At 37.9% G+C, this 16,940-nt stretch overlaps 1 protein-coding gene and 2 pseudogenes across 10 annotated transcripts in view; 1 reads left to right on the top strand and 2 right to left on the bottom strand.

Annotated features, from left to right (window-relative positions):
• Positions 1-3,083, bottom strand: part of Znf41 (zinc finger protein 41) — a 65,415-nt gene extending 62,332 nt beyond the window's left edge. For 4 of the 10 annotated variants that reach the window (XM_040278528.2, XM_078034905.1, XM_078034904.1 and 1 more), the window contains exon 1: positions 2,701-3,072. The gene's annotated coding sequence lies outside the window, so the exon portion shown is untranslated. Of the gene's footprint in view, positions 1-2,474 lie in introns of all 10 variants that reach the window. The other 6 variants (XM_040278448.2, XM_021725590.3, XM_040278554.2 and 3 more) reach the window with 4 other exon arrangements.
• An 8,712-nt stretch (positions 3,084-11,795) lies between these two features.
• LOC101960282 (PRELI domain containing protein 3B-like) lies at positions 11,796-13,404 on the top strand (annotated as a pseudogene).
• Positions 13,405-14,785: 1,381 nt separating this feature from the next.
• On the bottom strand, positions 14,786-15,132 carry LOC101976439 (developmental pluripotency-associated 5 protein pseudogene; annotated as a pseudogene).
• Positions 15,133-16,940: the final 1,808 nt, after the last annotated feature.

The raw sequence follows: 16,940 nt of genomic DNA, 5'->3' as shown, positions 1-16,940 counted from the left end.
GGAATAAATACATATTTCAGAAGAACAAATTAAAGTTCAGAAATAAAACAATATAGCCAGGCAGGTTGGTGTATGCCTGTAATTCCAGTGACTCAGGAGGCTGAGGCAGGAGGATCATAAATTAGAGGCCAGCCTGGGAAATTTAGTGAAACCTTGCCTCAAAATAAAATAAAAAGGCCTGGGGATATAGCTCAGTAGTAGGCGGCATCCCTGCATTCAATCCCAGTACCATTAAAAAAAAAAAGTAAAAAAGAAAGCAATATATATTTAGGAATTTGTGTGACAGAAGTAACATTTAACTGGGTTAGAAAAGAGTATAATGATTGGTGCTGGCAAACTGGTTATCCAAATTAAAAATACAAACTGATCTCACTTCCTGCCACATACTAGAATAAATTTCAGTTAGAATAAAGTTTAATTCTAAAAGTTAAAACAATAAAAATTTTAATAACTTTAGGCCATATATTTATTTAAGCATGAAATGAGAACTATTATGCAAGACAAGAAACTCAGAACCTGAAAAGAAAAAAGATAGATACATCTAATCAGATCAAGTTTAACATTTTTCTGATTATACCTGAGGACAACTTTCAAAAATCAAGATAAAGAGAAAAAGAAATGTACCTATCATAAATGGCAGAAGGTAAATACAACACAAATTAATAAGAAAGACAAATCACTTGAAGGAAATAAAAACAAAAGATAGAAAAAATTTAAACATATTTCAATATATTTAAGCAACAGTTGTCAGGAAAATGCATATCAAAGTAAACTAGATACCTTTGTGTTTGCCTCTCAAAATTGGGAAAATAAAAAAGCAACAATGTTCAGTGTGAGAGCTGATCTTGAAATAAGCCCTTTCAGCTGGGAATGGAACCACCATTTGACCCAGCTATCCCCCTTCTTGGTCTATTCCCTAAAGACCTAAAAAGAGCATGCTACAGGGACACTGCTACATCGATGTTCATAGCAGCACAATTCACAATAGCAAGACTGTGGAACCAACCTAGATGCCCTTCAATAGACGAATGGATAAAAAAAATGTGGCATTTATACACAATGGAGTATTACTCTGCATTAAAAAATGACAAAATCATAGAATTTGGAGGGAAATGGATGGCATTAGAGCAGATTATGCTAAGCAAAGCTAGCCAAGCCCTAAAAAACAAATGCCAAATGTCTTCTTTGATATAAGGAGAGTAACTAAGAACAGACTAGGGAAGAAGAGCACGAGAAGAAGACCAACATTAAACAAGGAGGAGAGGTGGGAGGGAAAGGGAGAGAGAAGGGAAATTGCATGGAAATGGAAGGAGACCCTCAGGGTTATACAAAATTACATACAAGAGGAAGTGAGGGGAAAGGGAAAAATAATACAAGGGGGAGGAATGAATTATAGTAGTGGGGGTAGAGAGAGAGAAGAGGGGAGGGGAGAGGAGGGGAGGGGGGATAGTAGAGGATAGGAAAGGCAGCAGAATACAACAGACATGAGTATATCAATATGTAAATCAATGGAAGTGTAACTGATGTGATTCTGCAAGCTGTATACAGGGTAAAATGGGAGTTCATAACCCACTTGAATCAAAATGTGAAATATGATATATCAAGAACTATGTAATGTTTTGAACAACCAACAATAAAAAAAAAGAAATAAGCCCTTTCATATGTTTCTGGTGGGAATTTCAATTTTACAAAAGTTTTGGAAAATTATTTGGTGGTATGTTTTGAACTTAAAAACACTGATCTCTGCACCTAAAAGTCACTCAAATGACAGTCTCTGACTACAATTTAGAAACCAATGACAAAATGACAGTTTTGGGAAATCAAAATCTCAGGGGTCAAAGAAGAAATCAAAACAAATTAGAAAACACTAGAAGTAAACTATGGTGAAAATGCTACATAGCAAAACTTGCACATGTAGCTGAAGTGTTCTTAGAGAAAAATAAACGTAGCTCAGTAGTAGAGAGCACTATTAGTAGAGAGTTCATATACGTGATGTTTATAATTATAAAATGATTGAACAGTAATGAGTAAACATGCAATTAGAACAAAATCCCCAAAATAATGAAGACAAGGGCAAAAATTAATGACTAAGAAAGCAAAGATACAAAAGGGCAATCAAAGTCAAAGTAGGTTTTTGAAACAATCTCAACTCAGACATAAAGATCTGTCATTGACCCCTGAAAGCTGAGGACCTAATTCCATAGGCCCCCATTAAATAGTTCCAAATAAACATTCCCTTATCCCACAGAAACCTTAGCCATCCACTCAATCAACCCAATTCTACACCCCAATGATCTCTATCACTCAACCCACAGAGATCCCTCATGGACTCCTCATCACTCACAGGTCTCCCATAATTTACCAGAGACTCCTGCATCACTCACTCCAGGGTTCCCATCACTCATCCCACAAATCCCAGTCACTCACTCTCTGCACCTCCCCATAAGTGGCCTTAGAGAAGCCCCATCACTCACCCTACAGAGTACCATCATTGATAGGAAATCCGGTCATCACACCCTTGTAATAATCTCATCTCGATGTTTAACTGGCCTTTAATCTGCCTGTTAACCTCCTGCACTCTTAAGGCTTGAAACTGTTTTGAGGGACCCTTGAGTTTCTGGACTTGTTCTGCACATGCTCACTGTCAGCTTCGAAGCAGCCACTGGTCCAGTGGCCCACAATTACACCCGGCGCACTTACACGGCATCGGTGCGTGAGTGTGCGAGAGTGTCGGAGGAGAGGCGGGCTTTCCAATTTTCTTCAGTGACTGTCAGGCAAGGAACATGGCTGTCCCCTTGGGATTGCCTCTATGGGAGCCGCCATCTTGGAAGGCTGGTCGCTTCGGCCACGGAGGCCGCGCTTTCCCACCCTATCTTTCCCAGTGCAATTTCTCGGGGGCCAAGGCGAAGGTCGAGGACTGTACCACCGGACTTCCCTTCCCTCCGCCGCAGCCTATAGGAGTTAGTTGCGTCAGAGACCGCTTCACCTTAGCCATCAGAGTACCAAAGCCTTGGTTGTCCCCCCTACCCACCGGAAGCCTGGGCTCCTTTAAGCGTCGCATAGCACCACCACCTCCCCTCCCCTCCGCGGGCCGTGAGGCTGACCCGCCCCGCCCCCGACCACGCCCCCGACCACGCCCCCGCCAAACTTCTCTGAGGGACCTGGCAGCCTTTCCTCTGTGCCCGCTTCTACCCGGGTAACCGAACCCGGGCGCCCTTCCGAGCCCACCTGGTGGTGTCTGTGTCAGAAATTGACTCTGGTCTCAGAAAGGGCCGGTTGCCTACAGCGTCTCGGTGGTCACTACACCTGTATAGTTGCCTGAGGCGGGTGTGTGTGTGTGTGTGTGTGTGTGTGTGTGTGTGTATGTGTGTGTGTGTGTGTGTGTGTGTTGGCGGAGGGGGGGGATGGGCGGGGGTCGTACGTGTCAGACTTAGGCCAGGAAGCGGAAGTCGCCAGCAGCCAGAGTTTAACCTCTGTGGGCGCCGGGTGTTGTGATTCCGCGCCGGGAACTGTGGATCTGTGGCGGGAGCAAGGGGATTGTGGGTGACATCCGTAGTGGCGTATCTTAGCCCGCTTTCAAACTCCTTTCTGATTTCCTTATACTGTCATGAACACTGAGTCTGAATTTTCTGAGGATCCAGTAACTCCCTTTTGATCCCTGAATTATTTAGAAAGCCACTGTCATAACTTGCAAAAATCTCCCCCCAAAACAAATGCCCAATGTTTTCTCTGATATAAAGCTGGTGATTCAAAGGGAAGGAGAGCATGGGAGGAAGATTATTTCTAGATAGGGAAGAGGGGTGGGAGGGAAAGGGAGAGGGAAGGGGATTGGCAAGGAAGGTGGAATGTAATGATCATCATTATACAAACTATATGTAAGAAGATTTGAATTTGGTGTCAACATACCTTGTGTTCAAAGAGATATGAAAAACTGTTGTATATATGTGTATTAAGAATTGTAATGCAAAAAAAGAGTATATTAATGGCATAATTTTGGCGTGAACATACTTTATATTCAGTTACGAAAAATTGTGCTGTATGGGTAATAATGAGTGTAAGGCATTCCATTATTGTCATGTATGTAAAAAATAAATAAATAAATATTTTTAAAAATAACTTGCAAAAATCCTCTGAGACTCAAAGGGTAGAGGAATGGGTGCTTTTTATATTGGGCGCCAGGGGTGTCCCCTGGAACAAGGGGGAATGAGCAGAGTTTTAGAGAAAGGAAACAAAGACGACTGAGTGCTGGTTGCACCTTACCTGGGATTTGGTCCACTGGGGTAGAAATGCTGCCCAAAGGAGCCTTTCAAGATTTGACCTTGCTCATTCTGTTGTGCTTTTTTTCTCAGAATTGATGTCTCAAAGAAAGCATGTAGAGGGAGTGTAGAAAATGTTAGTTTCCTGACACAATTTCATTTTATCAAACAGAAAGTTGATCCTTATGTCAGTGATTTCTAACCCAATTGCTTTGTGGCCTCAGAATGCTCTTTGAGTGATGTCAAGTATGAAACCTGATGAAACTTGCCCAAAGTCTCAATTACCTGGCCAGTTTTCAAAACTTTCATATTTTGATTGAGAACACCATCATCCAATTGTTGGGTTTAGTGTACTCTGTGTATCTATTAGTTAAAATTTATTAGTTGGGGTGTATCTTTCCTGATGATTTTCTTCTGCTTGTTGATCATGAGTTACAGAGAAGGGGGAAAGAGAGTGAGAATCTTCCACTGTATTGTTGATGCCAGGTTTTCATTGTGCCAATCAATTTGTGCTTCTTATATTTTGAAGTTTTATTATTAAATGCTGGTAAAGGTACTGTGTTATTGTTAAATAGATATAGCCAAATTCCTTCCCCGAAAGGCTGTAATGTTTCCCAGTCCCACTGTTACAAATGTGTACTTGAAACTCAAAAAGGGGCCCAATGAACAGAGGACAAGTTGTTGGGGCAAGAAAGAAGATTTATTTGATAGGCCAGCAAAACTGAGAAGACAGTAAAATAGCATCCTAAAATAACCATTTTAACTCAGCATAAATTTTGAACTCCTTTTATCCTCAGTTAAGGGAGAAAGGAGGGGGCTTAGGTTAGGGGAGACTTCTAGGCACTGCTCTGTTGATTTTGAATGGGATGTTGTAAAACATGGTGATTGATATGCACATAATAACAAGTTTGTGATGGCGTTCCTTGAAAATATCTTCATTATCCTCATCTTGGTGTGATCAGTCTAGAGGGGGGAAGAAAGATTAGGGCAAGCTTCATATACATAAATTTTGTGCTGCCAGTTCCAGATAAACATTGCCTAAATGACTAACATGTCTGTGTGCAGATTTGAACAGCCTGAATCCAAGTTTAAGGTAGCAAAAGAAACAGACATAATATGAAGGTTGAGATGCTACACAATTTTGACCCTGCTTTAGTCACCCATAAGACACCAGCCCAGGCCCAAGTGGAGTCAGTACTTTTGAGAATAGTAGCCTTCAAATCCCTGAATAGTAATTTAAGCAACCATTATCATCATGACCCAAGTTTCAAGGAATAATCTACAGCAAAACTGGTGGGAAACTAATAAAATATTGCTCAGCTGTGTGACCTCCAAATTAATGGTATTGTTTTTGCCCCACCCCCTTTAAGGCAGAGTCTCACTATGTTGCCCAGACTGGACTTGAACTCCTTTAGCTCAAGAAATTTTCCTGCTTCAGCCTCCTGAGTAGCTGGGACTACAGGTGTGTACCACCATGCATGGCCAAAATTAGCAATTTTTAAAGTCAACTAAAACAAGTGAACTTAGAACATATGCTTAGATTTTCCTTCCATTTCCCTCCAGCACTGGATGTTGATACTTTCTTTAATTTTTGCCATTTCAAGGGCTATTAATATTTAATCAATTTAATTTGCATTTTTCTCACTACTTGTACAATTACAAATCTTTTTTTCTGTTTTTCCCCTCTTCTTCCAGTTTTCATGTCCTTTTTCCTATTTTCTTTAAGGTAATTTGACTTTTTCATATCAATTTTTTTTGTTGATGGACTTCTATTTTATTCATTTATTTTTATGTGGTGCTGAGAATTGAACCCAGTGCCTCACACATGCTAGGCAAGTGCTCTACCACTGAGCCACAACCCCAGTCCCTCATAACAATTTTTGGAAGGCCCTTTGCACATTGGTGATATTAACACTCTCTCAGTTACATTGAAATAGTTTTTCCCAACCCTATCTGTACTTTGCATTTATAGGTATCCTTTAATAAATAATTAGAAAAAATGTAGTTTCTGATCAGAAATGTCTAAGCTTTCTTTTATGACTTCTCTAATTCCATATTGCATGGTTCATCTTCTCTATTCTAGGTAGTTCTTTCTAGAAAGATAGTCTTAACATTTATTTCAATGATTGTTTTGGCTTTCTCCACTGAAACCTTTAATCTAATTGGAATATACTCTGTTGAATAGTATGAAATATGAGATCAAACTTTGTTTTTTGTGTCAAATATATACAAATCCAGACTTAGGAAGAAACTTTCACTAGAAAGAGATTTTTGCAATAGGGAGACCATTCCTATCTTACAAATCTGCAAGCATTTCAAAACCAAACTGAAAAGGGCTTTTGAAAAATAGGGTAAGTGGAGGTAAACAGAGATACATCAAATCAGTGGAGAGGAGGTTGTACAAATAAGGGAAGTGACCAGTGGAATCTTAGCATATATGGAATATGAACATAATCTGGAAAATATCTCTCTAATCTATTTCATTTCAAAGGATTTTTATTCTTGAAATTTTATTTTCTGGGAAGTCTCTGAAGTTTAAAATCATTTTATCGCATTTCAAAGTGAATGCTAATCCCCACCCCACCCCACCCCCCCAAAAAAACAACAAAATGAAACTATTGTAATTCTGATTGGAGTTATATAATTCAATATAATAGTTTGGGGAGATTTAATATTTTCATTACATTAAGCCTTTGTATCTACATTTGGTGTCTCTGATTATATCATATGACTCAATGATATTTTTGTATAAATCTGTCATCTCATGTTTAAATTTATTTTTAGATATTTATAATATCTTTTGTCATAGTTAAGACTTATTTTTGCTAATCCCATCTGCTTATTGGTATAGAGGAAAAAAAGCATCATTTTTATAACATCTATCTAGTACTGATTCAAAACTACCAATTCTGGTAGCCTCTTAGTATAGTTTATTAGGTTATCTTTTGTGTATATGTGATGCTGGAGATTGAACTTATGGTCTATGCAGGCTAGGCAAGAACTCTATCACTGAGCTATATCTCCAGCTTCTAGGTTTTCAAACTATATAATCATATCAGATATAGATAATATTCTTTCTTTATCTGATATTTGATAATATTATTTATTCTTTTTTTCATGGTATTAGCTGTCCAGGACAGTAGCCACTAAGGCTACTGTTTAAATTTAAGCTAAACAAAATTTAAAATTCAGGGCTGGGCATGGAACTCAATGGTAGAGCACTTGCCTAAGCTTATACAAGACCCTAGGTTCAATCCTGAGCACCACAAAAAAACTTTTTTTAAATTCAGTGTCTCAGTCACCTAGGTACTTTTCAAGTGCTCAATAGTCACATATGGCCAATGGCTACTGTATTGGATGGTGCTATATATGAAACATGTCCATCATTGCAGAAAGTTGTATGGAAAATGCAGAGAAAGAGTATGCAAAATAATATTGGATAATAGATATGGTAGAAAACATCCCTCTTTTGTTTCCCATGTTAATGAAATTGATTTAAACCTTCTACCATTTAGTATGAAGTTTTCTGGAAATGTTTGGAAGATGGTATTGTCAACTTTTGGGGGTTTTTTTGGTACTATAGTTGAACCCAAGGGTACTCTGTAACTAAACTACATCTCGAGCCCTTTTATTTATTTATTCATATTTATTTTTTTCTTTAGTATCAGGGATTGAATCCCAGGGCACTTAACCACTGAGCCACATCCCCAGTCCTATTTAATTTTTTTAAATTTTAAGACAGAGTCTTGCCAAGTTTCCCAGGTTAATGTCAAATTCATCATCTTCCTGCTTCATTCTCCCAAGTAGCTGGGATTTACAGGTATGCACCACTGCACCTGGTGGCATTGTCAAGTTTAAATGGTTTCCTTCTGTTGCTATTTTATCTCCAGTTTTTATCATGCATACAATGGCTATTGAGTTTTATACTATATACCTTTTATATTAATTATATTTTTATATTGATTTATACTTTTTATACTAATTATAATTATATTTACATTAATTTATGTTTTCATGTTAATTGATAGCATTTCTAAAGTATTTGTATAAGAAATTATTGTAGGGCTGGGGATATGGCTCAAGCGGTAGCGCGCTTGCCTGGCATGTGTGCGGCCCGGGTTCGATCCTCAGCACCACATACAAAGATGTTGTGTCCACCAAATAAATAAATAAATATTTTTTTAAAAAGAAATTATTGTATACGAAATTATGTTGATTGACTTACACATATTAAAACATATTAGCATTCCTGGAATCATCTTAGTGTTTACGGTATATTATTCTCTTGAGGTGCATCTGGATTTGATTTGCTGCTATTCTATTTAGAATTTTTCATTCATATTGTGAATGAGAAGAATCTTAAAATATGTGATATGTTTGGACCTGTCCAATGTGTCTTTGGGATTCATCTGAAGTGGCAATCCCTTTCTCCACTGAAATGTCTTAACTGGGCCTCTCCAGGAATCTTCACCCAGACTGATTTTAGGACTGTCAGCGAAAGAGTCTCTGCAAAAGAGTTCAATGTAGACAAATTTCCTATTTTCTTGTCACCCTGTTGACCACTGGCCGAGAAGATACCCGTATGGTTTCCTCACCACCACATGAATCTAATGACTTGAAAGACAGAGTAGCTGGTGAAGAAAAAGCTTTATAGGCAACAAACTTGCAGGTGGGAGATGGAGGATGGTCACTCAAATTTCATCTTGCTGGGGGTTACAGGTGCAAAAACTTATATGTGGTTCCTGGATGGTGTAGTTTTTGCCATAGCTAAGTAGCACCAGAATGGTTATTAATTTTTGGAGATATCAGTTCCCTTGATATGATTTGGTTGTTATCCACAGATCACCAGAAATGCCTAGAAGCCTAAAGAAAGATTAACTCAGTAGGTTGTATGACTGGTGGTGTCTATTTTTTTTTTCAGACAAAGTTGGACTTATCAGTTAATTATGTGGGGATTGAGGCATAGAGGAGTAAGGCAAATCAGAAACAATGAAACACAGATTTGCTAGTGCTCAGAGCAAGTTAACCCACTCACTGGCTTCAATATTAGTGAAAGATTATCTCCATCTTCTTTTTATAGCAGTATATTTTAGTGTCTTTTATAAAATGAATTTGGATCTTTCTCTACAGACTGTAATAGTTTATATAGTGTAGACTCATTTAGTACTGATTAGTTTGGTAAAGTGTTCCTTAATTTACAACTGGTTAGGATATTTTGGTAATATATTATTTTTCTGATTTTGTTGAATTTTAAAGCATGTCAACTAGCAAAACCCTCTCCTCATTTTTTGAATTATTGGGGAGTTTTAGGCAGCTTTTTCATTGCTGTGACCAAAAGACCTGGCAAAAACAATGTAGAGGAGAGGAAGTTTGTTTGTGGCTCAAGATTTTAGAGCTCTCAGTCATAGGTGGCCAACTCCATTGCTCTGAAGCAGAACCTCATGACAGAAGAGTATGGGGGAGGAAAGCAGCTCAAGAAATGGCAATCAGGAAACAGAGCTCTACTCCTCAGGGACAAAATATAACCCCAAAGTCATGTACCAAATGTCCTACCTCCTCTAGCTACACCCTACCTGCCTATAGTTATCACCTATTTAACCTCTCAGTGGATTAATGCACTGATTAGATTAAGGCTCTTATAACCCAATCACTTCAGTTCTAAACTTTCTTGCATTGTCTCACACATGAGCTTTTGGGGGATATGTGCTTTTATGTCATATATATATATATATATATATATATATATATATATATATATATATATATATGAATGAAACAAGCTCCTCCTATCAGTGGAGGGAATTGAAACCAGAGGTGCTCTACCACTGAGCTGAATCCCCAGCCCTATTTATTTTTTAAGACAGGGTCTCCTTAAATTCCCTAGGCTGGCCTTGAATTTACAATCCTCTTGCCTCAGCCTTCTGAATAGCTACCATCTACAAAGCTCTACTTTTAAAAATGTATCAATTATTTTTTAAAGGAAAATTAGACAATTGAATGCATTTTTTAATGCTGGAAGGGCATAAGAATAGAAATTACATAATTGGCTTATAAGTTACAAAAAATTATATCTGTTATCAATAGCTTATTTATTATAATTTTAATGGTTTTTTATTGTATCAGGATTGAACCTAGGGGCACTTTACCACTGTGCACAGGCCCCAAGCCATGACTCCTATTTGATCCACCCCAAAATGATTCCCAAAGACTTGTAATTCCTCAATGATCCCAGGATTGTAATTGATCATTCATCACCTTAGTACCCTAATCAATAAACTCATGGACTGAATCAATGACTTTAGATACTTAGATCTCTAATTCTTATTAAATCTCAAAAATTTCTACAGAGATCCCAACCACTTAACCATATATGTCTCCAGTTGTTCCCTTCTAGGATTCTCCCCACTTGTAACTTATTACCCCCAAATGAATGGCAGATATAGGCTCTGGATTATCCAATTCTGTTGGATCCTAACTCATTGCTCCTCCCCCACAGAAATCCCCCAATCTTTGACTCCCAGAAGAACCCAAACAATCAACCCCAAATTTGGATTGGTGTTGAACTTAAATGATAAAAACTTAAAACACTTTCAGGCAAAAACAACATGTTTTTTGCAACAAAAGGGGATTACAGAGCCACTTGACTTTGTATGGCAACACTAGAAGTCATTTAGAAGAAAACATCTACAGATTATTGAGAACTGAGATCCAAGAATTTAAAACTCACTCTGGATAGATATCATTCTTCTGTCAGAGCATAAGAAACACAATTTTAGACATAAAAGCATTTACTATATAATATGCTTATTTTTCCTAACTCAGAATGCTCAAGAGAATAGTAACAGAATCTTTAAAATAGAAGGAAAGTAGTTTTGGAAAATGAGTTGCAACTGACATACACTTATATCTGAATAAGGATGATGTCATAGAGTATTTATTTGTTTTTGCTGTGGTGAGGATTGAAGCCAGGGCTTGTGCATACTCAGCAAGTACTTTACTACTGAACTCTTGGGCTTAAGCAAGCCTCCTGCCTCAGTCTCCCAGGTAGCTGGAATACAGGTAAGTACCACCAGGCCTGGCTTGAGGGCTTTTGATATTGGTCTGGGGTATGGCCAAGGCAACTTTTTAAAATACTGATATGATATTGGCACAGGATCTGACTTCCTGAGCAAAACGCCTAAAGCACAAGAAATAAAATGAAAAATAAATAAATGGGATAGCATCAAACTAAAGATTCTTCATAGCAAAAGAAACAATTAAGAGCATGAAGAAAGCCTATAGAATGGGAGAAATTCTGTACAACCTGAACCTTAGATAGGGCATTAATTTCCAGAATATATAAAGAGCTTAAAACACCACTGATAAAGTGGCACTTTACCACTGAAGCACATCCCCACTCCTTTTCATTTTTAGTTTAAAACAGGGTCAGTTTTCATCTTGTTTATCTTTAATTGTTTTATTAACATGATCTAACATATTCTGAAAAAGGTATACTCTCCCAGTATAAATTAAGATGATAAGATTTTATTACATTTTCAAGAATTTTTGCTGATGATTGCATAAAGGTTTATGTGTATTACATCTAATTAATCTAATGTGTACTTTATTACTATGCAATATGTATTTTTATCTGTTGGGTGCTTTTAGCCTTGGATTTCAGCTTGAACATTATATTACCAGACCTGCTTTTATTTTTCATGCATTTACCTGACTACTTTTGCCTCTTTATTTTCAATATATTTCTAGTAAATGACACATAACTTTAAATTTTACTTATTTAAAGTTTTATTCTTGCCCACTCGCTGTGCTGCTGCTGGGCGCGGATTGGCCTGGATAGTGTGCCCCAGTGCCTCATTGTCCCCCAGAATCTCCGGATAGGACTCAAACCGCAGGCAGCATGAAGATCTGGACCTCGGAGCACGTCTTCGACCACCTATGGGAAAATGTTACAACAGCTGCAATGCAGAAATACCCAAACCCTTGGGGCTGGGGATGTGTCTCAAGCGGTAGCGCGCTCGCCTGGCATGCGTGCGGCCCAGGTTCGATCCTCAGCACCACATACCAACAAAGATGTTGTGTCCGCCAAAAACTAAAAAATAAATATTAAAATTCTCTCTCTCTCTCTCTCTCTAAAAAAAAAAAAAAAAAAAAAAGAAAAGAAATACCCAAACCCTATGAACCCGAGTGTGGTTGGGGTTGATGTGCTAGACAGGCATGTAGATCCCTCTGGAAGGCTGCACAGCCACAGACTTCTTAGCACAGAGTGGGGACTGCCTTCCATTGTGAAGTCTCATTGGTTCAGCAAGAACCAAAACATATGTGCAAGAACATTCTGTAGTTGATCCTGTAGAGAAAACAATGGAGCTTAAATCAACTAATATTTCCTTTACAAATATGGTTTCAGGGGATGAGAGACTTATCTACAAACCACATCCTCAAGACCCAGAAAAGACTATTTTGACTCAGGAAGCCATCATCTCTGGGCAGGGATTCAGCCTTAGCAGTTACCTAGAAGGACTGATGGCGACCACGATATCTTCTAATGCTAGTAAAGGCCGAGAAGCAATGGAATGGGTAATACATAAATTAAATGCTGAGATTGAAGAGTTGATGGCTTCAGCAAGAGGAAGCATAAGGACACCAATGGCGGTGGCGGCATTTGTAGAAAAATGATAAAGTCAGTATAGAATATCAAATCCCCAGGTCTCTCCAAGCAGACAGTGTATTTATTTGTTATTTAAAAAGTACAACTGTATTTTAGGTAGAATTTATTTTCTAATAATCTGGAGTAAGGCTATGTGACTTTTGATCAAAACAAAAAGATACAGGGCTTCTAAAATCCAAGGGATCATCTGAGGTTATTGTGGCTTGAAATGACTAATTTCTAGGGTTCTAGTATTTATGTGAAATTTAACAATTTTTTAAAAGTACTCGGGAGAAATGGGTGTTGACATTGACTCTCCTTAAAATAGAATTTTAACACTTTTCAGGCATTGGAACTGTACCTGATTTTGGACCAACCCCAGAGCCAAGCAAGCAGAGCCTCTCCTCATACACACACAGTCACCTTGCTAATACAGACTCGCACAGCCTGCATGGGGGAACTGATTCTAAATTGAGAATTTGTATAGTTTTAAAAAACATTAAATTGTATAAAATAACTTGCTCTGCTAAAAACCACAGTGTTTTTATTTGGTATTTAAATGATATTTTTGGAGTAAAAATCATCACTAAGTCTAATATATGACTCAAACATAAATGATATTTTATTGTATTATACAGTACTGTGTTGATTTGCCAAAGTTTTGTAACTTAGTACAAAGTTACCTTCCTTGGACTTGTGCTTTATGATTTAGCATGCTGTACCGTGGGCTGGTTATGTTAACTAAAAAAATAAAGTCATTACCTAAGTTTAGCAGCACTCTTAAACAGAAAACTTAAACAGAACAGCTGTTCACATCTTTTAGAATTTCACATTTGCCTAACTTATAAATTGCCATGTGTCAAAATCATGGTTTTGTGATTGCTAAGGCATGATATGTCAGGTTATTTGAATATAATTACTTTTTGAGGTAATTGTGACCACAAAATATCTTTTTTACATGAAGAGCTGTACATCATTTGAAATTACTCAAATGATGTCTTGATGTGAAGCATAAATCCCAGGAACTTAATATTTTTAATAATATGGTGCCACTGTGGGGGCGTTTGGGGAGAAAAAAGAATAATAGAAGGTGGGGACAGAGTGGATCAAACTAACCACTGAGCCAATTGTACTGCAGGTTTTATTAATGGGATGTCCTTATTTTTGATGCCAGAGGGTGGCTGAAAAGTGAAAAACAATCCAATAAATATATTTTGTTTAATATTTTGTAGCAGGCAGTTTTAATCACTAAATGATATCTTTGATACTTGCAGTTGTTGCATACAAAATATTTTTGTTAAAAGGTGATGAGCTCTTGCCTTTATTTTACAGTGCTTAATGAGATCACATTCTATAAAGAGACAGTTAATATATGTACATAAAATGACAGAAAGATAGCAAACTTTTTAAAATTATGTTTTTTTCTATTGAAAATACTATTTAGCTAAAGAATTCTTAGGATATTTGTAAAAGCAAGTTAAATCTGATAAGGTTTCTGATTATGTTGTTTTGTAACCGGAGATGGTTTTTACAACTGAAATAACATTTCGGCTAAAGAAAACATTGCTAAATATTAATGTTTCACAAAAAGTGACTTGTATAATTTCTGTTATACTTTTTCTGAAAAAAAGGTGTAATATCCTAATGAAAAACAAATTTTTAAAATCTTTTTTAAAAAGCTTAATTCTTTCATTAGCAACCTTGGCAAGAGAAATTCATATCAGGACTCAGAGCAAGGAAGAGACCCCAAAACATCTAGGTTTTCCTTAATTCCTTTGGCTGTAGAAGTTATAGAAGAATTTTAAACCAAGCCAGACCCATTCCATCTCTGGTCACAAGCTCATCTCTATATCCTAGTCCTGGTCACTTTGGCTAGAAATTGGCTTCACTTCACCCAAGGACCTAGTTCATGGGCATTCTTGGCTTCCTCGAGTTTCAGCATTCTCTCCTGCTACTGGTGGTGTCACTCAGCCATGGACTGAAGTATCAACTTGGTATTGAGCTTAAACAAATAGGAGCCATAAACCATGACCTCGGTGAGATCTGAAGATTCCAGAGTCTTCAGTGCAAGCATGGCCTTGCTTATGGCTCAATGTAAGGGATGTGAGATCTGTGTGGGCTGAACAGGGCTTCCAGTAGTCACATCTGGACCTCTAACACCTCTGGGTCTTTCAAGTCTTTGGGAACTTTCACTCATGGTGGGATATCTCTACCATCTAGGAGCTTATCCATCTTGAGTCCCTAGAAACCAACTACTCTCCAGTGGAGGAGAGTCCTACTGTCATAGGAAAGCAGGGAGCTGAAACTCCAAACCTCGGTTCTTGTGTTCCGATGAAAGAAAATTTAAAGTCAGACACAAAAAGGCATGCAAAATATCTTTATTATAAGTGAAAGTGAGGTAAAAGTAAAGTAAAAGCAAATTGAGTCTTAAGCAGAGAGCACTCTCAAGAGAGAGAATGGGCCAACTCTGAGCAGAGAATGAAAAGGGAGATAATGATATCTCCAAATTTGTTACTGTTTAATGTTTGCCAGGAGAACTGGGGACCATCTTCTGTACTCTTTGCCAATCAGGTGTTCAACTCCTCCTTCACATTGGGTGGTGGAGTTTTTGACCTTAGTTAGTTGTCTCCGGAATGGTCATAGTGGCCATCCTATTTAGGGGAGCTTCATTTACAAATCAATCTCATGTTAATGTGAGCATTGGGGTCAATAGCTTGTTAGAACTTACCTTAGTGTGCTTGCGCTACTAAAGGAATCTTTCTTCCTAGACAAATGGAGACACCTATAGCCATAATTCCAAGCTTCACATCAACATCAATGGACCCTGTCAAGAGTTAGTCCCATTAATCCTTTTCTTTTGACATATTCGCTCCTTTACTGCTGTTTATTTTCTACAAATCAACTACCACACTTTGCTCTCTCTTTCACTTTGAAAGAAGTTTAAAGAAGACCCTAAAGTAATTTAAAGAACACTTGACCTTGCCATGCATTTCACTGCTTGCTGCTACCTACTACTTAACGCTAACAGTATAACTTTTGTTTTTAACCCAATTTCATAATCTGTGTATTACTGATGAACCAAATTCATTCACTTTATCAATGGTATGCCCAGTTTTGTGCCTACCACTGTATTGTATTTCCTTGTTTCTGTTTTGTTGTTTCCCAGTTCAATCTTTTTTAAAAATTTTTTTTAGGTATAGATGGACACAATATCTTCATTTTACTTATTTATTTTCTGTGGTGCTGAGGATCGAACCCAGTGCCTCACACATTTGAGGCAAGCGCTTAACCCCTGAGCTACAACCCCAGCCCTCAATCTCTTTATACTTAATGGCTCTATCAAGTTTCTGTTCATTCCCATTTTCCTTCTGTTTTAGTCAGCTTTTGTGTCACTGTAATCAAAATACCCAACAAGAACAACTTAGAGGAAAAAAAATTATTTGGGGCTCATGGTTTCAGAGGTCTCAGCCCATAGATGGGTGACTCCATTGCTCTGGGCCCAGAAGGTCAGGGAAAATATCATGGTGGAAGGGCCCAGTGGGGAAAAGCTATCAGCTCATGGCAGGGTCAAGAAGTAGAGAGAGAAATAGGGGGCATCATAGGAACAACAACTCTTTTTTCCAGGGCATGCCCCCAATGGCCCACCTTGTTCAGCCACACCCCACCAAATACAGTTACTACCCAGTCAGTATGTTTAAACTAGGTGGTGGTCTGATTAGGTTATAGTTCTCGTAATCTTATCATTTTACCTCAGAATATTTCTCTATTAACAGGAGTTTTGGGGGGATACCTCATATCCAATCTATAACATTTCATCTCTGGCCCATAAAAGCTCATGTCCACCTCACAGTGTAAAATGCATTAATCCCTCTGCAAGACTCCCATAATCTTAATAGTTCCAGATTTGCCTGCGTGTCCAAGTTGAAAGAATCCTGTGAGACTCAAGGCAAACTGGTTGCTGTGAGCCCCTGTAAAAATCAAAAGAAAGTTACATATATCTACTATAAAATAGCACAGGGTAAACATGCTCATTCCAAAAG

The sequence above is a fragment of the Ictidomys tridecemlineatus genome, chromosome X, assembly GCF_052094955.1.
Source record: "Ictidomys tridecemlineatus isolate mIctTri1 chromosome X, mIctTri1.hap1, whole genome shotgun sequence".
In the NCBI taxonomy this organism is placed as follows: Eukaryota; Metazoa; Chordata; class Mammalia; order Rodentia; family Sciuridae; genus Ictidomys; species Ictidomys tridecemlineatus.
This window is presented reverse-complemented; position numbering and strand designations above follow the sequence as displayed.